Source organism: Equus przewalskii, chromosome 21 (genome assembly GCF_037783145.1).
Source record: "Equus przewalskii isolate Varuska chromosome 21, EquPr2, whole genome shotgun sequence".
Lineage (NCBI taxonomy): Eukaryota > Metazoa > Chordata > Mammalia > Perissodactyla > Equidae > Equus > Equus przewalskii.
Window position 1 is genome coordinate 2610803 of NC_091851.1, and position 23757 is coordinate 2634559.

Sequence of the window (23757 nt, forward strand, 5' to 3'; positions counted from 1 at the left end):
GAGATCCGATGGCTTGAAGAATGTGAAGATTCTTTGAGGAATGGTAAACCTCCTATAAACATAAGCTTAAGTCACGATTATTACTCAGGATCAACAACCACCAGTGAAAGAAAATAGTGCTCTAGGACAGCACTGTCCAGACCTAGGGCCATAAGACACCATGGACGCTCTCTGCGCATGGCTACTGAGCACGTGAGATGTGGCTGTCCAAACTGTGATGTGCTGTGCATGTGAAATACACACCAGGTTTCAGAGACGTAGTTTTAAAAAAAAAAAGAAGGTAAACTATCTCATTCATAATTGTTTTATATTGATTAAAAGTTGAAATAAGATTTTGTTATAATGGGTTAAATGCAACCTATTATTGAAATTAATTGCACCTTTTTTTAATGTGGCATTAGAAAAATTAAAATTATACATGTGTCTGGGTTATATTTCTACTGGGCAGCACTGCCCTAGGGAAATAATTTTAAACTCGAATGTCCTCTGTCATCTTTCTTCTTTCCTGTCTAGGTAAGAAGCAGCATCTTTAAGTGGCAAGTCAGCTGGAAAAGAGAGGGAGGCTAAGATTCCAGCATGAGTCTGGCGCAGGGGGCCCTGGAGGGCCCACAAGCTGTTGGATAGCCCTGTTCATTTTCACAGACACTGCACAAGAGTCCAAAGCTGCCTTTTCTCCAGAAGATGCTGAGATCCTAAAGGCAGGCATTGAGTATGTGCATCCCAAGTGGATGCTTTTTGCCCACAAGCACTTCCCAATTCAGGATGGCTGAACATAGCAAATCTGACCTCAGTCTTCTGGAAGGTTCTTAAGCATCAACTCCCTTCTGTTGGTTCCTCTCTTGTGGGCAGAAACTATGAAGGAAGTAGGGCTGACCTTTGGCAGTGGCTGTCACAGTGGTCACTGACACTGGCTCTGGCCTGCATCAGACTCACCCTCAGCAGCTGGTCACTACCGCTCCTGGGAGCTCAGCACAGCCAGTTTCAGTCACGGGAGCAGCCATGATCTGAGGCTTCTTGACTCTCTAGCTTCCCAAGTGCTCAGGGTTTCTCAGGGAAAAGGCACCTTGATTGGGCAGGGGTGGGGAAGTGTGGAGAAGTATCGAGGGCAAGAACTTGCCACTATCTCTTGTTTTTCTTCTAGTCAGGTCTTTCCCTCTCCCTGTTCTCATGAGAAAGGGCCAAGGATAAGACTCTGGGCCCTGAGAAAAGGGCTGTCCAGGAGAGAAACCCATTGGGGACTTCATTCTGGCAGCAGGAGGTTGCTACAGAGCTTCAGGACGAGCAGGGTCTGGGATACATGGGAACGCTGTTGGTAGAAGTTTCAGGAGAGTGGCTAAGTCAAAACTCTATTCTATGAATGGAGCAAACAGTCCTGACAGTTGCTTAGTGTCCATTTCTCACCTTTGACGTCAAGGGGTATGTGGAAGGCACCAATATTTATTGAACTTTTACATAGGATCATCTCATTTAATCCTTACACCAGAACTATGTGGTACAGCTGAATTGCTGGGGCTGTGTTCGCCTGTCCCATCACCACCCCTTGTTATTTTTTTGTATACAGTGGCTGAACGTGGCTGTCAATTGCAGAAATGGTTTGAGGTTGCTCCTAACTAGTCCCACATGGATGGTTTACCACCTTTCCTGACAGCATGAGGGATGCTGGTCAGCTGTTCCCACATCTGGACTCACAGGCCTCCACTCAGCTGCCGGCCATGGGAAGCAGAATGCCAGGGGAATCCAGCTCCCTTACATGATGCGAAGATGCTCAAGGCTCTGGATCCAAGGCTGCGGTCTGACTCTTACGAGCCGTGTGACCTTAGGAAAGTCATGCACCCTCACTAAACTTGAGTTTCCTCATTTGCAAAACAGTTGTTAGGAACCACAGTTGAAATAATAAACCTATGAGCACTTTGGAAACTCAAGTGTGCTATGTAAATGTCAGCTGTTATTAATGCATGGTCAAGTTTTTATGAGCTGCTAAAAGAAAATTGGCTGAACACCCCTCCTTGTTCTTGGCCAACTCAAGGAGCCAGGACAAGTCACCGATTTATGAGAAACCACCCTCATCCTTCAACTGGGCTTGAGTTTTCTAACATTTCAGGCTCCTGTTGTCGAGTGCTTAAATCAACGGATCAAACTGATCCTGGAAAATGAAAAGCTCCTCCACATCCTCTGAAATCCCCTGTCACAGCCACATGGAGAGTGGTGGGTTCTGGTTCCCCTGATTGTCCATGCGATGATTACGTCCACACCCAAGGGATTTGAGGAAATTAAATGAATCTTTGTTTCTCTGCTATGTGTCATAGCCTAGTCATGTGGGGCAGAGCCCAGGGCCATCCGAATCATGAATCTGGTTGTATCAGTCAAAGCCACCCAGCAACAATGAGGACTAACCGAAACTGTTCCACTCAGAGGAGCGAGGTTGTTGGAGTCCTTTAGCAGAAAGTTGAGGTGGGAAAGTTAGGAAACAGCATTAGGGTCATCAGAGCTGCACAGGAGGTGGGTATAGACTGATGTGTGAGCAGTGAGCTCAGCCCCACCCAGCCGCATGGGAAACAGGCGGACGGACCTAGAAATCCCTGGCATAGCCATCTGGGTCTGACCTGACAGAGGAGCAGAGAGGTGGAGGGAGGAAGGACACAAGAGCAGCCAGCCACCTCGACTGGAGCTCAAGTCACAGCCAGCACCGTCCCGGCTCTGGTGCCTGGGTTGGTCCAGCTCCTGACCTCAATTACCAGGTTTCTCCTGAGATTTCTGGGAGGCTGGGATTTCTTGCTCTTCCAGGGCTTCCTGGTTCTCTTTGCACCCACAACTGAACTGGGATTTGTTTTGTTTTGTTTTTGCATTTTTTGGTAACTTCAAGAAACCTTGGAAAATTTTTCTGTGGAATTTTTCAAACTGACAATAGGAATGCAATTTATATTCTTTCCTAGAGAATTTTCTAGAGACCAAGACCTATGCTAAGGCTTTCATGGTGAGTGAGTGAGCTGTAGTAGCTGCAGGTTCTGGCTCTTCCTCTGGCTGAAGATGGTACCTGAGAATCCGGCTCATCCCCATGCACCATATCAAGGTAAAAACCCAGGCAGAGAGCAACGAGGCCCTGCCCCGGGCCACCTCTCTCCTCTGGAATCCTCACTTCTCTAGCATCACCTTGATTATATCTGTGGCATTTTCAAGTTGTTTCTGTTGAGAGAAAAATGTAGGAAGAAATGAGAATCAAATATTCAGCGGCTGGAGAGTAGATTTTAGCGGTCATTGGAGCTAGTCACAGATATTCTTGACTTTCTTTGGGGCACATGTTAGGGTAGAAGTTGAGTGCCTTCTTTGGCATCAGACAAGGCCGTGTGACTTGCTTTGGCCAATGGAATTCAAGCAGAACATCACAGGTCACTTCCAGTCAGCATCTTTAAAGGCTGCTGCGTGACTCACTGCGCCCCTTTCCCTGCCTCGGTGTGATGGAAGCACCTGTTGAGATGCAGCCTGTGTCATCCAGGAGACGAAACCTCTGTAATCCTAGGTCCTTCGGTGCCTATGATGAACAGAAACCCCTGCCTCACACCCACCCATGGTGGACACACAGTGTAAGAAAGAAATGTCTTTGATATTTGAATCCTATAGATCTTGAGGTTGTCCTCACAGCATAGCCCAGTTTGTTTTCGCCAGAATAACAGCAAAATGCCAAAGGTACCTATGGGGGTGCTTCTTGCAATGCCCAATCTTCCCTCACTGAGGAATGAGAGAGGAAGGACATCATCCACATCAGGTACGCAATTGCCTCCAATTTCTTCTCTTCGAGGCTGTGCTGATAGTTTTCTGTGGTCTAGAAGGATGTGAACTGAATATTCACCTCCCCAGTTCTGGGCCCTTTTTACTCATTATCTGTGACTTTTACATATCTTAGTTGCTCAAATAACAGGGTCTTCAACAGGTGATTTCTAAGCAGGTTTGCTTTCCTCCTATAAGCTCAGAAACCACTTCTATACCCACCTCCTGACACTGATATATCCCCCATTTTCCACCACTTTGGCTTGTATAATATAGCTTCATTTGTTCAAAAGCTTTGCTTCCTCTGGCCAGTAGCCTCTGAGTTCTGCCTCACATTGACCTCATGCTTTGTTGGGTAGTTAATGCTGATTGACTTTCAATGAGAAAAGTAGCCTCCAGTTTGATGTCTGGCTGCATATGTATTCTCTAGGAGCTTTTGGAGAATGCTGTTAAGCAACCCCAGTTATGCTCTCCCCCTGCTCTGTAGTGGCTCACTACCTCCCAACACCTTTTTCCCTATATCTCTCAATGTGGCAGAGAGGAGAGAGATCTAGGATAACTCGGACTAGCTTGAAGACTTTATTCCACTCAGCAAGACTGCAGGATGCAAGATCAATATACAAAATTCAATTGCATTTCTATGAATTTGCAATGAGTAATACAAAAATAAAATTAAGAAAATCATTTACACTAGAATCAAAAAGAATAAAATATCTAGGAATAAATTTCACAAAAGATATGTAAAACTTACACACTGAAAATTACAAAACATTGTTAAAAGAAATTAAAGACGACCTAAAAAAATGGAAAAACATCCCATATTCGTAGATTCAAAGATTCAATATTGTTCAAAACGCAAAAGTCCCCAAATTGATCTATGGAGTCACAGCAATCCCAATTGATTTCTTTGTAGAAATTAACAAGCTGATCCTAAAGCCCATATGAAAATGCAAGGGATTCAGAATAGCCAAAACAACCTTGAAAAAGAATACAGTCAAATAGCTCACACTTTCTGTTTCAAAACTTATGACAAAGCTACAGCAATCAAGGCAGTGCGGTACTGGCATAAAGATAGACATATAGATCAAGGGAAAGAACTGAAAATCCAGAAATAAACCTTCACATTTGCAGACAACTGATTTTTGACAAGGATGCCATACCATTCAATGGGAAAAGGACAACCTTTTCAATAAATGGCACTGGGACAACTGGAAATTGACATGCAAAAGAATGAAGATGGACCCTTACCTCACACCATATTCAACAATTAACTCAAAATAGATCAAAGAGCCAAATATAAGAGCTAAAACTCTTAGAAGAAAGCATAGGAGTACATCTTCGTGACCTTGAATTAGGCAATGGTTTCTTAGATATGACACCAAAAGCACAAATAACAAAAGAAAAATATGTATAATTTGGACTTCATCAAACTGAAACTTTGTACTTCAAAAGATACCATCAAGAAAGTGGAAAGGCAACCACGAAATAGGGGAAAAATATTTTCTAGTCATATATCTGACAAGGGGTTTATATCTAAAGAACTCTTACAACTCAATAATAAAGACAAATACACCAATTAAAAAATGGGCAAAGGGTTTGAATAGACATTTCTCCAGAGAAGATATACAAATAACCAATATGCACATGAAAGATACTCAACATCATTAGCCATCAGGGAAGTGCAAATCCAAACTACAACAAGATATCTCTTCATACCCGCTAGGATGGCCACAGACAGAAACGTATACTAGTCAGGATGTGGAGACATTGGGACTTTCAGACACTGCTGGTGGAAATGAAAAATGGAGCAGCCACTGTGGACAACAGTATGGCATTTCCTCAAAAGTTTAAACATAGAATTACAATATGACCCAGAAACTCTAATTCTAGATATATACCTAAGAGAAATGAAAATTTATGTCCACGCAAAAATATGTACACCAATGTTCATAGCAGCATTATCATAATAACAAAAAAGTGGAAACAATCCAAAAGTTCATCAACTGATAAAAGAATAAATATGATATGACACATCCATACCATGGAACATTATTTAAAACAATGCAGTACTAATCCTTGATACAACATGGGTGAACCTTGAAAACACTATGTTAAGTGAAAGAATCCATTCACAAAAGACTACATATTGTAAGATTCTGTTCACATGAAATGTACAGAATAGGCAAATAGAGACAGTAAAGTAGATTAGTGGTTGCCTAGGGCTGGTGTCAATGGGGAAAGTAGGAGGGTGACTGATAAAGGCATGGGGTTTCTTTTTGGGGTGATGAAAAAGTTTTACATTTGGTTTTAATCACTTTATTTTTATTTTAAACACTTTAAATGGGAAAATTGTATTCTATGTGAACTATATCTCAATAAAGCTTTTTTAGAAAAATAAGAAAGGATTTAATTTCACCATATACGACAACCTTGAACAAGTCACTTGCACTTCCTGGGGCTATTAACAAACTGTAAAGGAGGATTTAGAATGCCAATTCTACAAGGAGTCTTAATTCACCCCTTGCCCCTGCATGCCTTCTTAAAATGAGAATCCTCATTCTTTTTAAAGAGGGAATTTGGATGTTTTAATTAATCATGCTTCTCCTGTCAATAAACTAGAGGTTGAGAGACGAATGTTGTTAGAACAGCTCCTACACTGTTGATGAGAGAGGATGAAATAATAGGAGAAAATGTCCCCCAGGAAGTTCTTAGCTTTTGCAATTAATAAAAATTAACAGGTTATTTGGGGATTCCATAAAGTTGTACCAAAACCACCATTCCCAGTCTCAATGATCACTCTTGGCTTAGTCCTTAACTGCAAAGCCATTCTGATGCTAATCCCACTCAAATCCCATTACTGACTGATGCGCCCATCCCTAATCTGCCAAGCAAGTCAGCTGTATCAGCTCAGAGCTTCCCCTTCTCTGGAAAATCGTTACTGGCTGAAGGAAGAACCTTTCCCAGGAGATTACAGCCCACCCACCGCCAAGGACCTTAGTTAATGACTGGCTCAGGGTACAAAAGGCCAGCCCCCTCACCTCTAGGTGAGCCTGTGTACAGTTTGTGTCCCAGAGCTCCCCATGGGAACAGGCTGAAGCCAGACTCCAGCTCAGACTTTCTTAGCTCTCTCACTGTCCTTCTGAGAGCCCTCCTTGACTCATCACTTGAACGTGTGTCCCCATCTGACAAAAGCTTATGGAACTGGGGGAAACGGGGCACATTTTTCATCTGACCCGACAGTTGGTGTGAATTTCCCTGCCCTCCAGCTGCCTGGGAGCTGCTGCCTCTGGACTCTGCAGTGACTCCTGTAAACTGCTCAGATTTCACGTTCGCTCACCTTGAGATCAAAGGGAACCGCTAGCATCAATAACCCGAAGAAGATTACCTAGTAAGCTCAGTCAATGAAGACATGGAGTAAGTGCCAGTGCTTCACCTGCACCAGGTACCCAGGAAATACCAGGCTCCGCCACGATGCCTTATTGGGCATCCTATTTAAACCTGAGGGTATGCCTGAGCTTCTGCAGCTGGCTATACGTCAGTCCACAGGCGTGCACCTGTGTGTGTGCCCACACAGGTGCACCCAGGGGCACTACTCAACTTTCCTGCCCATCCAGTGCCACTTTGCCCCTCTGCCCTGTGCTAGGTAGGAGGATCAAGAGGGAACTCACCACAGTTCCTAAAACTCTCTTGCCCAAGGGAACGCAGAGGCACATGGCTCTGCTGAGAGCTTCTATGTGCCCTGCTGCAACTCCCCTAAGCGGGCCATGAAGGGTGAGAGCTCAGGCAGGCCGTCAGCCCAGGCTGCTGTCCCCAGACAGCCTCGGCCCCCCTGTCACGGTTGTGGAGGCTAAGCCTTCCCTAACTGGACCTTGTGGGCATATTCTGCAGGATACCCCTCCACCTGGATCTCTGCGCACGGGCTCGCTTTCTGATAAAGAAACATGGGCAGGGTCCTGGGGCTTAATTTATTTGCCTTTGTGTGACCAAAAGCTCTTGCAACTCTTGCTAGTGTGTGACGAAGGAGAAAGGACTTTCAAGAAATATGGAGGCAAGAAGGGACAGTATTTATTTCCCTGTGATTTTTCACTTCTTCAGTGTCAAAACAGGTGCAAGGCCCCAAATCTACGTATATCTGTGTCTACATGTGGAGATCGAGTTAGAAAAAATTTTGTCTATCAACCTATCATCTGTCTATCATCTATGAGGATATTTTAGTGGTTAGGAGAATACAGATGGAGTCAGACAGTTGCTGGTTCAAATCCAAACTCACCACTTATGGGCGGTGGAGCCAGTTCCTTGCTAGTTGTGGGCGAATTTCTGTCCCTTCGTGCCCTCAGTTACCTCATGTGTACAACCGGCCCCTTCGCGGGGCTGATGGGAGGATTAAAGGACACATGTGTATTGGTTTCTTTCCACAGTGCTGGGTGCTGCAGAGTGGTGGCCGTCACAGCATTTCCACTGTCCCTGCACGCAGACACACACATTCTATGGGATACGCAGGTTACTCTATGTGATGTGTGGTTATTTCGAGGCTGTCAGATGCCCCTCAGGTGCCTTTGCCATTCTCATGAGCCTCTGCTTCTGGTGGTCTCACTCCCAACAGCCAGCGCCTGTGGCTGCCTATGGGAGGACAGCTCTGGGGGTGGCCTGCATGGCCCTCAGAGTCCCTGTGGGGTTGAGCCTGTGCTCCCCTCCCGGGACTGTGCTGGACACCGCACCCTGGCTCGCTCTGCTTCCCTCTCGGGTCCCCCTCGCTCATGTCCTGCTGGACATGAGCTCTTCCCAACCAAATGCTTCCCCACAAACCTGGGGCTCTGCTTCTTGGCCGAGACAGCTGGCACACTCAGGCAGGAGGTAGCGCCCAGGAGCACACGGGGAAGCGGACTCCCTTTCTCAAAACGGCCGCCGGCCCTCGGACCTGAGCCTCTGGTCAGGGCTATTTCTAGGGGTTCCCCAAAATAGCAGTATTCTGGAGGTGCTTTCCTCCCTCAAGACGCACAGCTTTTCCAGGGAGAATTAGGCTGACACTCAAGATAAATCACGTTTCCTCTTAGTTTGGAAATAAAAGATATCTAGGAATAAAAACAATTTCAAGCAATATTATTCTTATGTGTTCAGATTCAGATCTGAAATATCATTATTTTAGAAAACTAATAAGGATCCTTTTGCAGGCAATTCTGAATAGAATATTCCAGAATAAGCTTTTGAAACCCAGATGATTCCTCTTCCATAGGATTCATCCAGGGTGGAGGAGCTTACACTGCGAATTAGCCCCTTTGGCTCCTATTCAACTCCCTCCGGCTCAGCATGTGACCTGAGGTGAGGTGGAGAGCCTGTGCACAGAGACAGGGTAGCTGTGCTGGGGCTGCGGGCTCCAACCCTAATGTCATGAGTGGTGGGTGGCAGGCAGCAGCACTTCTGCAGGAACTGCTGGGAGGCTTCTTTGCACCTCCAGTTGCTCTGTGAGTGGCTACGTAGCCTCCATACCTAAATAAGCAGCCTCCCAGAGGTCTGTGAGCATCCCAGTACCCTTTACTAAAGCCTCTCTCACTCAAACTCACTAGACGGTGCAATGTCGTCTGCAACTTAGAATCTGACTCATCAACGAGAGTCTGGACAAAGAAATGCATAGACACTTACTGAGCAACTGCATCTTCATTGACCTAGAATAGGTTCATGGGGCTACTGTTTCTGAGCACTTGATCTGTGCTTTACAGGCATCTTCTTATTTGATCCTCACAACCTTCCAGTGTAGACGAGCAAGCTACACCTGAGAGAATCACAGCTCCTTGCCCACCGCTGACAGATGTCAAGTGGTGGAGCAGAAATTGAAGGTAAGTCTCTCAGATCTCACAGTCCATGCCATGTCCCCTGTCCCACCCTGCCTCGTCTTGGGCATTATGTCAGATGTGTACATATGCAAGATCAAATATATAACAGCGATGCAAAGGAAACATTATTTCGTACCCATTTTAGAGATGTGAAAACAGGGCCTTGGAATGGCTAAGTGACTTGCCTAGGGCTAAATAAATTTCTGAGGCCTCCTAAACCGAGGCAGACCTCAAAGCTGGGTCTTCTGACTCTAGTTCCAGGGCTGGTATTTCTCCCTACATCACTCTGCTTGCAGGTTTGCGAAGCAGGGAGCTGACGTGGGCTTACACAGTGCGAACATGATCTGTGTCCAGATTCCGGACAGGACCTGGAGCAAGAAAATAACCCAAGGCCCTCCTTCCAAGGGTACGTGTGAAAGAGAGCAACTTGCTGTGTTCGTGAAGAAACAGCCATTCTCATGCCCATTCACTTCCACGTATTTCTCCAGTATATACGAGCAGACCATTTTCCTCAGCACTGTAGGCATCTTCTACCATTGACCCTGAGCGAGAGTCTAAATTCCTTAAGGTTTAGGGTGAGGTTGCTTGTTCCCTGCGAATGATCTTTGAATTCCAGCTTAGGTGGGAAGCATTTCAGGGTCACCGTTGGCACAGCTCCCCTTGCCTTCCAGAATTCAGCAGTGTGGCAGACACTTTTTCTCATTCCGTATGTCCTTTCCTTTGTTTTAAAATATTTTCCTTTGATGTGAAGGATCCACTCGGCGTTGGGACTCAGCTGATCTCCTGAGCCAAGACACGAGGGAGAAAGCCCGTCCCTCAGAGGGCAGGTTTCGACAGGCCCAGGAGAGCATGGAGAGGTGCTCCCAGGCCTGACCTCCACCTCTGAGTTAAGGACAGCATCCAGGGCTGGCGAACTTTTCTGCGATAATTCCAGTGGGTCTTGCCCATATTAGGGCAGAACTCTTTTTTTGAGCCCTATTCAGAATATTCATATTGGAACTAGTGGTGCCATGCATCCTATGACATCAACAAAACTGTCTGAGACCCTTCGGTACCCAGACCTCTCTTCATCGATGTTTCCCAAGCGCTCTGGATGGCTGGGAGAGTCCGGCCTCAGACACGTGTCACGGCTCTGAGCGCCTCCCAGGATGTGTTTCCTGCTTCCTCTCAGCCCACTCCCAGTGCTTCCTGAGATCAATGTTGAATTCCTCCTCTTCCCTTAGACACCTGGCTCTTTCTTGCCTTGGGCTTCACACATGTTGTATCCTCTCCTGTAACTCAGCCCTTTCCTTCTGGGCACAGGTCACTCCTCCCCCTACATCTGGGTGAGGTGGGAGTCTTCCTGGAGACTCTCATTCACTGTTCTACTCTTCCTAGTCGTATCATTCATGTTTGGTGGCCCACCCATAGCTCTTCAGGCCTTCCCAGTGCAGTTCACAATGGCCTGATCGCTACCGATCTGAAGCCAGAGCAGCCAGAGCCACCGCGTCCCAAACTGGAGGTGCTAGAGAATGAATGACCGCCCATCCACGCTCACCCACAGCAGCTCTCCACCGATGGCTGACAGGCTTGGTGGACAAATACCCCAACTCCCTTGCATCTAAGGTGGGATTCTTCTGAAGATGCGTGGTCTACAGGGGCGCCCAGAGATTCCCAGCAGGATTGTTCTCCGGCTGTCCACAGTGGCGACTGACTTGATAACACACTCTGTGCTGGCCACCTTCCCTTCCTTTCCTTGTATCACTCTCTTAGTCACTTACCAAGGTTTCCTGGGATCATCTTCCAAATAAACTTACTGTACCCAAATCCTTGTCTCAAGGTCTGCTTCTGGGGCAACTCTAAGACACCCTCCTAATACTTACTATAGTCGCCTACCTAAATTGAGTGCATCCGCCGCCTCATTCTGAAGTCAGGGTGAATGAGGTGCTCTTGTTCACAATGGTGTCACAATGCTTGACATACTGCTCATGATTAGTGCCAATAAATATTATCTGATTGAAGAAGACACAGTATAGCCTGTGGAAGAGCTTAACCATCTGGCAGGGAAGACAGACATGGGCAGATAGGTGACAACTCAGAGAAATAAGGGGAGCAATGAAAACACACCCAAAGGCAACACAGAACGGGGAGTGATTCATTGTATGTAAGGTGCCGATGGAAAGACCTCCGGGTGTTAAATGACTGACTGGACCAGGTGGGAAAACAGGGAAGAAGTTCAAACAGAAACCGGAGCAGAGGTCAGGTATGGTGGACACAAGGGTGTGCTGCCCAATATCCCCTCAGGAAAGGACGTGCTGCCAGGCTGCAGGAAGTGTGGTGGTCAGGCCGACCACAGCTGTCTGCTCCTTCGTGGTCTGCCTCAGGGGCAGAGAGCCATCTCGCCAAGGTTAAGCCATTCCTGGAGTGGTTTGCACTGGTAACTAAGTGAGACAGGGGTATCAAGGCCTGGCTGTTTTGACCTGATCCTGGACACTATGACAAGGAATAGTGGCTCCCGCGCTCACTGTGGGGCTGGCCATGGCTTTGCCAGTCCTGCACTCCATGCAGGTTCTTCCTCTGCCTGATCCTGCTTCCTCCTTCTTCCCCTCACAGGTGTTGATTCTTAATTAGTGTTCTCAGATTAGCAAATAAAAACACAGAGTGCTCAATTAAACGTGAATTTCAGATAAGCAGTGAATCACTTTCTGATATAAGCATATTCCAGATGTTGCATGGGAGACAATTACATTTAAAAAGTTATTCTTTGTTTATCTGAAATTCAGTTTAACTGGATATCCTATATTTTCTGACAGTCTTATCCCTGATAAGTATCTTTCACTCCAAATTCCATCTCAGTCACTCCTGTGGAGAACCCAGCTTGCAACACTAAGCAGTGAGAGAGCATGACGTGGTGTGGGAGCTGAGGGCAGCTCCTGCTGCTGGGACCTGAAGATTAGGGGGTTGGAGGAAGGGGCTGTCAGGAGGTAGGGCTGAAGGGGATGGGTCCTAAAGGCCTTCATCCTAGGAAACATGAATTTTATCCTCAAGGACAAAGATGGAAACCAACAGAAGATTCTAAGCAGGAAAGAAGATGGCTGGGTTTACCTTGTAGAAAGAGGCCTCTGCGAATGTGTGAGGACCACCTGGAGGCTGCTACCACAGGGCAGCCAGCCCAACAAGAGTTTCTGGTGATAATCTAAGTTAATAACGGAAAGGGACCAATCTAAGGAGGGATGTGATAACGACAAGGAGAAAGGGACTTCCAAGATGTTTAAGAGTTGAGACAGAAAGTTGTTTCATGGCTGATTGGCATGAAGAGAAGATTGGCTAACTCCCAGTCTTCTTGTTTGGGACACTATGGAATTGGGATGCACTCCGTTTAGTTGAGGAACACCAGTGTCTACACCAGGGACTCTACTCACTCGGAAACCTGGGCTAAGCTTACACACCAGGCTTCGTGGGAGGTGCAATTCCAGGGCAGCAGCGTGAGAGAGAGTGAAGGCAGGCAGAGAAGGGGAGAGGTTGAGGTGGTGCATTGCGGAGCGGATCAGGAACGCCTGGTTGCTCAGTCACAAACAGCAACTTCTGGTCTAACTAGGTGGAGCTGCCTGATCCCAGGACGGCCTCTGAGGGAGGGAAGGGGAGGGATTTATTTTGTGGATCCTGTCTACATCCTTTCTCTTACAGGTCAACTTCTACTCCATGGAGCATTGACTCCCCTACTCCTCTGAGTTGTGTTACCTGATTCTTCCAGGTGCCTCTGGGAAGCCAACTTTTGTATCCTGTGGTGCAGTCTGGGTCCTGAGCCTGTGAGCGTCCAGAGATGGTGGTAGGAGCAGAGCCTCAGAGTCTGAGTGGTCTGAGTTTGGGCGACAGTGGAGTTGCAGTTTTTCCTTGGGGGGTGCAATGGAGGCCGTGTAAAGCCCAGTCCAGGGCAGGCTGAGAGAATCGTCAGCTTAGGAGGTAACAAGACAGCAGATGTGGTGGTGGGTGTCTCCACTGAGCAAGTGGTTGAGGACTAGGGAGGAGGGGGCAGGTGAGGCCCTCCAGTTCCAAAACTCACCCAATGCAAACAGTTTGATAACTGGGACAATTAGCTCTGCTCTGAGTGACCTGGGAGATCCCGGGGGCTGTCCCACAGCCCTGGAGTGTGGGTTCCCAAGCTGCATGGGATTTGTGCTCCTGTAGGTCATTGGCATTTGGAGGGGTTAAGAACGCAGGTGTGGGGTGATGGCCCATGGTGTGGCGAAGAAGAGAGAAATAATACAACGAGAAGAGCAGAGTCCCCAGAGCCGGAAGCACTGACATTCCAGGTGAGCGAGGTTAGTGAACAGAAGGGAGAAGGACGCTGTGTGAGGACCCCACCGCTTCACCCCCAAAGAGAGGACACAAGGCTGTGGAATTCAGATCTGGAGGAGCAGCTGGTCCACAGGCGGAGGCTTCAGAAAGGTCAAGGAGGCAGATAAGACAGAGAAATTCCCACAGGGCCTAGCACTTAGAAGATGCTCAGTGACCTTTATCAGCATAATCAATTCAAAGAACAAATTTGGTATCTTTAAACTAAAGGTTTCCGTCAATAATTAAAAACATGAAATATGGGTTGCAACTGAAGCCACAGCTACTGACGTTCAAGGAATCACGGCCTCTGCCCCCATTCCAGACGTTTTGCTAGTTTAATAAGGACACTGCCGAGATCTTGAGACAGAAAAATCTCTCAGCCTTGCAGTAAAGAAAACAATGCGGTTATAGACTTTAGACATAGCGTCTCTGACATTGTTAGGGGGTTTAAAGAAAGCCCTCATTTTTCAGAAATGAAACCAAGAAAAACAGAGGAGGACACACTCCTGGGCTCCTTGAAAAGCCCTGAGCAACACTATCTCAGACCCACCTCCTCTTCAGAGCCGCCTCCACAAACACGGTCGTCTGTTTCTGAAGCTTTATTTTTATCAGCCTCAGAGGCAGCCAAAAAATGAAGCCTTGCTAGGATTGAGACAAAATTCTTTACCCTTTCACACATTCATGCAAGTATTTCCAAACATAGAGCAGTGTTTTCCACATGCTTTTAGAGGTGGAGGAGTCTGGAGGAAAGAGAAACAAGTGCAGTTGGAGATAAACTCAGGGAGATAGAGAATGGCCCCCAGTCTTGGGAAGGGGGTGCTCTAGGCAGTGCCATGGGCTGCATAACAGTTCCTGGTGGGGTTTTGGAGTCTAGTGTCTGATTGTCATTTCTCGATATCATGTCTTAAATGTGCATCCTGCTTGGGAACCCAGGCTGATGTCTGATTCTTTGTATTTTAGTCTCTGAATATCTGACTTAAGATCTTTATGGGAACAATGACTCACAGATCACAATATATGGTCAGGTTAAATCTTTCACTTCAGCTAATTTCTGTGTTTATGCAGCAAAGGTTCAGATAGACCCAAACTCTGCTCACACTGGACTCAGGAATTGCTGTGCATCTCTAGCGCGCTGGGGCACCATCGAGGCGTTCATGAGAAGTCCCAGGAAGCCTCCAGGAAAATGAATGTGCTTCAGGGTCATCCTAACTGTTCATCTCTCTTTCTTCTCCAGCCTGTCCCCTGTGACTTATTTCTGAGGCCCTGGGTGAGAGAGGCTGTATCAAAACTGAGTGTGACATGGAGAGACTGAGGCCTCAGCAGCACAGCCACCAGTGACAAGAACAAAGAACCTGTGATATGGGTAAGGCCCCAGAACCTGGCTCTTGGCCTTGCTTTGAAAGACACCAAGACTAGCAGGACTGAATAGCATCATCAGACACGACAGGCATAGTTGCACTTGGAGTGTCAACAGCATAAGCAATGCTGCTGCCGCTCATGGGGAGTTTTTGCAGACTTTACATGGCAGCTGCTTCAGATGAGGACCCGGCAGGGAAAATGGCACACTCAAAATGGCTATGGAAGAGAGCCTAACACATGTACTGCTGGCAAATGTTTGAACAGAAGGTAGAAAAAGCAAGTTTCTAAATCCTGACCACAACACCAGAGGTCTAATAACAGTGGAGATCCATCACTCTCCTAGTCCTGAAGAAGCCAAGGGACAGACCCTGCTGAGTGTATATATTGCACTCTGTGTTCGTTACCTAGTTCAGGGTAACAAAGTACTCTAATACTTAGCATCTTAAAGTAACAAACATTCATTATCTCACACAATTTCTGAGAGTCAGAAATCTGAGAGTAGATTACCTGGGTCATTCTGGCTCAAGGTCTCTCAAGAGGATCCAGAAAAGATGCTGGTTGGGGCTGTAGCAACTGAAGGCTTTACTGGGGCTAGAGGATCTGATTCCAAGATGGTGCACTCACATGGCTGTTGGCTGGAAGCCTTAGTTCTTCATTGTCTGTTGGACAGAGAGCTCATTTCTGTGCAAAGTGAGCGTCCCCAGAGGGCTGCTTAAGTGTCTTCACGATGTGGCAGCTGGCTTCCTCCAGCATGAGTGACCCAAGAGACAAAGCAGAGCAAGGTGGAGAGCACAACGTCTTTTATGACCTAACCTTGGAAGTAACAGCTCCGCTTATATTATTTGTTAGAAATGAGTCACCAAGTCTAGGCCACACTCAAGAGGAGTGGAAATAAGGCCCACCTCTTGAAGGGAGGAGTACTGAACAATCTGTGGACATATTTTAAAATCATCACATACGCCAAATTCTTTGACAACTATGCGGCTAGATTTGAAATGCTGACCAACACAGACTTTAAAAACACCAAGATGGAGTCCACAGTCAGAGCAGGACCCGAATCTTCCCTTTTATTGGGATGATTGAAAAGTCCCAGCTGAGTGTAGCCGGCCTTCATTTTGTTAACAATTGAATCTCAGGTAGGTTTCCCTGGGAATCTTTGCACTGCGTGGTTTCCAGAAGGTTCCAGTTGATGCAGATGGCAGTCCGTTCTGCTTCCGAAGGAGCAACTGAAGCTCAGCTATGGAACTAGTCCTTCCTTCACAGAGAAGCACGCTGCTTTCCTTGTCATGCAAGTGTTTATCTCATGATCTGATTTGGAAAGCCTGTCCCCGTATCCAGACTGGTTGAGAAGCAGGGAGGAGGGTCAGTTCCCGAGTAACAAGCCAGCCATTGAGACCCCGAGGAAAACAATGATCATTATCCTAAGTTTCTCAGCAGACCATGTTGGGATGTGCATTGGTTTCTTGTTCCATTTCTCACCTCTCTCGTCGGTGCGCACTTCCTCCCCCTCCTCCATTAGTCCAATTTCTAACCAGGAATCCATTCTAGAGCCCATTCCTATACTCAGTTACTGTCAATTAGCTTCTGATTTTGTCTCCAACTGCTAATGAGCTTGTCTTCCCTTCCCTGAGGCATCTACATTGAGAAAGAAGAATCTAGCCTAAGGGGCATCGACATTGTAGGAAAAGCCTGGTAGTTACCCAGGAGAAAAGTAATGAATAAAGAGTAGTTACTTTTCCAACATGGTGTGGGAGGTCAATGGGAATGAGAAAAGTGCCTTTGGCAATATTTCTGCTGCTTTTATCCACATCTGCTGTCTGTTCTTCGCCTATACATCTTGTCTGAATGCTTGCAGGCTTAGCGGCCTGGGCTGATTGAGAATAAACCAAAGTGAATCAGGAGGAAAGTAAACAAATCAAATCCTCATCTGAAATGACATTACTTAGTATTTTATTCTTCACCTTATATGATGCATCTGAAATTAACTAATTGGACTATACCAAGATATCAAGATAAACCCACCTGGCACGATTAAACCATAAAAGTAAAAACTTTAAATTCAATCAAGTATCTCCAGGTTGCATTCTTGGGACAGAGGAGGCGACTGGCTGAACATTGGTTTTTGACAAAATTTTATCTTCTTCTTCTTGGTACCAGCAACCTGTTACCCTCTCCACAGACACATGCACACACGCGCGCGCGCGCGCACACACACACACACACACACACGGAGGCCTCAGAGTCCTTCCATTCCCACCCTTCTTCAGCCTCCTCTCAGGAAGAAATCCAGTGAATTACTTTACACTACAATTTGGATGACTGATAACGCTACATGTATGACTTCTCCCCAGAGTGTTTTCATCATAAAAAGGAATCAAAATCACAGGAAAAAGGTTCTAATTAGGAAATGAAGTCAGCAAGATGGGGTAAGAGTGGCAGAAGGGTCACCAGGAACCTTGACCTTGAGTGGGATTCCCACACAAATTGGTCAGATTTATTAATGAAGAGATTAAGTGGATGTAAGGGTCTATTCTGGCCCATTAGATACAGGTTGAACTGTTAAATTCTTGGAAGAAAGCGCATCCAACTGGAATCAGAGAATCTGAACGTGAGTCCCACCCCATCCCTTCCTATGGCGTTGACCAGGTGCAAATCATGTTCTCATCCTTGATTTCCTCATTGGTAAAGTAAAAATAATATAAGGACTCAGCTTGAAAATCAAAGGGCATGAGGCCAATGTGGTATATTACCATTATTATTACTCCTAAACTCCTCAAAGTTCAGAGCATTTCAGAAAAAAATAAAACATAGAAATAATCCTTAACTTCATCACCCAAAAGCTGCCAAAGTTTTCCCAAATTCATCCTATCTGAAAAAAAAAAAGAAAACTGTTAATATGTGTCAGGTACCTTTTAGGAATGCAGGCTTGTGCTCCTTCACATTCAGAAAGGCTGATGCCTACACAGTGGGGGAAGGTTGGGGAACATTTCCCTTTTTTCTAACTCCCACTATTATTCAGTGAGATAAAACAATACGTCCATTAGCTAATCCTTGCCTGATAAGAGGCATTGCACAATTTATGGAAGGAACAAAAAACAATAACAAACAAATCCAAGGTAACCGAGGATGATTACAGCTGTCTGCGGAGGGTTTCCTTTCACAGTTTCCATTACAGATGCAATGGTGTAGTGAAACGAGACCAAACGATTTCAGTCAGTGCTCCACCACTGGCGTGACTGCAGGCTCTTTGGCACCTATGAGATATAAGTGGAGCTTTTAGCATTCATGTTCTATAAGCACTTTCAGAAAAGCTTCACTTGTGTTCCATGAAGTTCAGTGTAACGCACAGAATGAGTAACCCATGGCAGCTAGCCACAGAATGAATTCCTGCCTTAAATAAAGGAAAAGCAAAGAGCAAGCCATGTTTGTCACATGCCTGTGTCTGTCCAGAATCTCAAATGCCTTTCTAGGGAGGAGGAGTTAAAGTGAGGGGCGTCCCTGAGAGGAACGGTGACTGCGCCACAGTAGGTCTCGATTGGCCACACATCCCAGCCTTCAACATTTCCTGAGCAAGGTTGCTGGGGCATTGGAAGCAGGAGATGCTAGGGAGCCTTAGCATCCCTCCATCGCCTCCCTGTCAGCTTCCTTGTCATTTTACAGATGACAGACCTGAAAAGGCAGGCTGCATGCATCTCCTCTTCTAAAAATGACATGGTGAGAGTCACAGGTTCTGCAAGCCTAGCACGTGGACTTATCACGGACTCAGTAAAGGGCAAGTATATGACACCATAGCTATGCAAGAGAATTCTGGCATGCGATAGCTCTGCTTAGAACTAATTGCGTAACTGTGGGGCCACCTGCTATGTTGGTGGCTACTGTGTGGGGAAACCAACACCCTTCAAGGTAACACTTGACCCGTAAGGACAGGAGCTCATGGATGCGTAGTTTCCTCCTTCGAGTCTCTGGTAGAAAGTCTAAACTGGTTCTTGGTAGGTCCCTAGTGGATCTGAGCCCAGCTTCCCACAGTGCAACAAGCGAGCTACACCTGAATTCCCTCCTTGCCTCTTTTCCTCTTCCCAGTCCTCCCCTGACTCATGGGCCCTGGGACCACTTTCCAGAATAGTATCAGGGTCTGCTTTAGGGAGACCTGAGCTTAGACAGTGCCCAAAAGAAGTTTGCTGCATTTAACTCAGAGGTTCCAAAGGTGTCTGGAGGTAAACGAGTGGCACAGCACTGCTGTAGGGACACACGTGGTGTCACTCTATAGACAGCCATCAACTCCTTGTCGGCTGAGCACACTCTCTGGTCAAACCAGAAAGCCCAGCTTGCCCCAGTGTAGCCAGTCCTTTCTTGTCTTCCCAGAGCATGCCTGGAGGGGAGCAAAACCACAGGGAGTGCATTTCACCTTCCGCCGGGTGATGCATGCAGGCACCCATGGCCATGTTAAGTATCTCAGCTTCTTCAAGGTGGGAGTGTCAGGAACTTGCTCTGAGGACTGGGGCTCAAGGCTGGTGCTGTAGTTACATAAACTCTCTCTACTGTAAATGCAGACAGTTGCCCCGTTTTCTGCATCTTTGAGTCCATTACACTTAGTTGAGAGAAGAGATGCCACACCTTGACTTTGAACCATAGACCAGCTGCATCCGCATTAACTAGCAGGTCAGTAGTGAGGTTCTGGTACAAGTGCTCATGTTCCCCTGGGAGCCATTTGGGAAACACATGTCTCTTCAGGAATGGAGGATGGACACAGGGACAGGAAAAGAAGGCTTGCTTGCCAGGAAGGTGGAATTGGAAAGTTAATTTGTCAAACAGACCAACCCTTGTGCCTTCAAAGATGTGACCAGTATTTATCCCAGTGGCTGCAGTCTTGGCTTTGCGTGGATGCAGGTCTGAAACACTCCACATTTTCACATTTGTCCCACTAGATGGCCTGTCCAAAGCCTCCTCTCCGTGGCCGCATGCTGGGTGGACAGGATGCCTGAGGTCCCCTTAGACAATCAGTGTGCACCCCAGGAAGAGCTATCACTGAGTATATTAGAGGCCTCTGCGCCCTGACCCACATTCCCTCACCGTCCCGCTGCAAGAGGGCACAGTCCCATGTGGGCTGGGACTTCCTTCCCGCTGACGGTGTCTCAGTGCCCCAGGCCTGAGCACCCTCATCTTATGCACCGGTGGGCCCAGAAGTGTGAAGCCCGTAGCATCTCGAGGCAACACCTTGACCAGTGGGGCCAGCAGTTGGTGGGTAAATGCTCCTGCCTCCTCTCCTTCCAGTCAAAGGTTCTGGTGACTTTCTGTACTCCTCTTGGGAGGTCCCAGCAGAATCAAAGCTGTGGCTCACAGTCACACCCCTCCTGCCCCTGGAGTCATGCCCCACACACAAGCCCCTGCACACTCCTCCTTACCCCATTGGCTTTTGGAGGACTTCAATCTAAGACCATGAGTCAGGGCTATTGCGTGCCCCGCTTAGTGTTTTCAGTAGGAATGGGACCTTCTCCAAGGGGGCCTTGGAAATTTCTGGAAGTGTTTTTGGTTGTAACAGTGGGGATAGTTCTGGCTTTAGTGAGAAGATCGCATGGATGTCTAATGGTTTTCAATGTGCAAGAAGATCCCATATCAGTAACAATCCGCGCCAGGTCCCACACTACTTGGAGATATCCCTCTGGGTATTTCTGTAGGTGAGAAACTTGTTTATAACTATTTTATCCAAGAATCTAAATCTGACTTACAAAGAAAAACAAGGTATTTGCCACAGTTTTAATATGCATTAAAATTTCCAGGATATCCAGTTTTGTGCAAATGGAGAGGAGCTGACATGGTTTTCTTTCAGAACTCGACCAGGCGTTTTCCAATGATTTGGAAAAAGCAGAACACAAACAGCAACACCATCCACGGGTTCAGGAAGCTGACAGAACCGCTGGCATCTCTGCGGTCGGATGAGTCCACATGCTTAGGCCCAGGCTGTTTCTTTTGTCTTATCCTGGATTCATGTTGCAGCACGTATGTATTGAACTCATCTGTTATTACATGTTACAGTCTTTTTACCTCTCCCTAATATTACGATTGGAGCGGTTATGAAGTTCAGCAGGCTATATTATCCATTAATTTCTTTCCCTGATAGTGCAAAAGGAGTTACAAAATATTTGTTGTAAACAGAAAATATTGCATCTTATGGGGTTGAGAGCCATCAGCCTAAATGAAGCATCCATTTGAGTAATATTAATGAGTCTTGAAAAACCATAGGAAGATAATGCCCATGCTTCTACCCCAATGTGGTTGATATCAGGGTCCCTTAAATGAACTCCTCTTTGCATTCAGTTTCAAGAAAAAGGTTACTCTTCAGAGGAGATTGCTTGTATCTTTGTGGTAATATCAGTATAGAAGATTGTCTTTTAACTACCAGGAAGCTCAAACTCAAGACTGAGTCAGTGCCGCATGACATCTGCCATATATTATACACAGACACAAATACACTCACACACGTACAACATACACATAGTTTTAATATAGTTTATTTTGATGAATCATAAGGACCTATATACTGAGAATTTTGTAAGCAACTTCAAATAATTGCAGAAGTAAGGTTGATAACCTTGAATGATTGAATGGGAAATTACACACCAACAAAGAAATCACACAAAATCTTCTTCAAAATTTGTACAGTTCTCTTATTCCGTTTGTCACATGAGTTTCTTAGACTATATCTTTAATTCTCCATTTTATTTTCGCAAAATGGAAATATCTAGTTACAATTTTGTTATACAAATAATAGATTCATACATTCTCCCTGTAAACACCTGAACATTTGACAAAGCTAAATTCCCCTTTGAAAACAATCTGAATCTCAACCTTCTGGCCCTAACCTAGCGTAAGTATTTCGATTTTTCTGTGTTTCCTTTACCTCGACTTGCACCTCTATCTGTACCTGTGCCTTACCTGTATCTATGGCTACATAAAAATTGTTTCAGAACAATATATACAGTATACAAGATAAAATATTTTTACACGATGCCCACATACACAGAGAAAGCATATATATGTTCTTCCTGAAGAGTATATTATGCCACATGTCTCGGGGGTCCTTCTCTGTCACCGTATTTACATCCTCCCCTCTCATTTTAACTGCTTCCTCGTAGTGCATGGCATGGTGACCCCACAGCTGATTCAGCTCTTCTCTACTGCTAAGCCTGGAGTGTTTCCAGTGTTTCACTCTAAGTGTCACAAGGACCCCCTGAAGCACCCGTCATCCTGTGTGATGACCTGTTTGGCGATATTCCCCTCACAAGACCATAGGCTCCTTACCTTCAGAGACCTGCATGTCCTGAGTCCACCGTGACAAGCACACCACCTGGCCGGGGGACTGCCCAATGAGGATTGTGAGATGAAAGAACGATGGGTGACGAACTGAACGAGTGGTCACTGAATGCATTCAGGTGAGCAGGGAAGGTTCTGAACATTGTTTCTCATTTACATATTCCTTGGAGTAGGAGAAGAATAAGGTGAAGTTAAGTCCATGAGTAGAACTCTAAAGAAACAACATTTTGGAAAGATTACCAAATCAACCATGCCAGTTGGACAGCCTAATGAATTAAGCGACCGGATATTTTAAAAAACAATTGAAAAAAGATAAAATAACTCATCAGTTTTAGCCAGAATTATCTATCCATTTGCCTTTGTTGACGTGAAGTCCCAGACAGTGTTCCTTTCATCCCAGTGATTTTAACAGGCCGGCACCCAGCCCAGATCAACCCAGGGCACCCTGGGCCTCGTGCCCTGATGCATCTGGGAAGTGACCACCAGGAGGTATGGGCGAGCGCTCTCTCTGGAGCTCGTCCTGTGTATTTCAGAGGGAAGTCAGGGAGGGGAGTGAGGTTTCCCTGAAAAAGAGAGTTCACCCTTCCTCAGGATCCTTCCTGGGATCCTTCTCCAGCTGCTGCCTGACCCACTGAGAGCTCAGCAGAGTCTCCTCTTCCTGAGCACCTTCTCGGAGTCAGCCCTTCATGTATGTGCTGCTGACAATCACCCTGAGTCCACTCAGCTTGCGAGCATGTTGGCACCCGGAAGCTGAGCTGCGGAGAGATTAGACATCTTGCCCAGGGTTGGGTGGCCCAGGAAGGGGTCCACTGGACCCCAGAGTCAATGCTCTGCCCGGCACCTCTGTGTTCTGTTCCAGCAAATCTCGGCGAGACAGCCCTGTACCCAGCACCCCAGCTCTCACCTCACAGGCAAAGCCGTTTCCCCAATGGTCCAAGGATTGGTGCTTGTGACACACCACTGTGGACTCTCTCCCTGTTCTGGAGACTTCCCTTTCATGACCTGAGCCCTGTCTCCTTCCTTAACTCGTTTCTCTTCCCTCCACACTCTCGGAGCTGCTCCTGAGAGCCTGCCCCAGGCAACAGAGAGAGCTGGAGCAGGCCTGCAGGGCGGGGCCTTTTAGGCTCTACAGCCACGCCCCCCGGCAGCCCTGTGCTGCCAATGGGCCCTCCCA

The 23757-nt window shown here is 46.5% G+C and overlaps 2 long non-coding RNA genes across 2 annotated transcripts; both read right to left on the reverse strand.

The window, feature by feature from the left end:
- Positions 1-288: 288 nt before the first annotated feature.
- LOC139078107 (uncharacterized) lies at positions 289-18243 on the reverse strand. The gene is made up of 3 exons (XR_011530869.1): positions 18182-18243; positions 15780-17142; positions 289-3183 (listed from the first exon to the last, which is right to left on the reverse strand). It is a non-coding gene; the product is annotated as an uncharacterized lncRNA (long non-coding RNA).
- A 72-nt stretch (positions 18244-18315) lies between these two features.
- LOC139078106 (uncharacterized) lies at positions 18316-23670 on the reverse strand. The gene is made up of 3 exons (XR_011530868.1): positions 23488-23670; positions 22572-22746; positions 18316-18526 (listed from the first exon to the last, which is right to left on the reverse strand). It is a non-coding gene; the product is annotated as an uncharacterized lncRNA (long non-coding RNA).
- Positions 23671-23757: the final 87 nt, after the last annotated feature.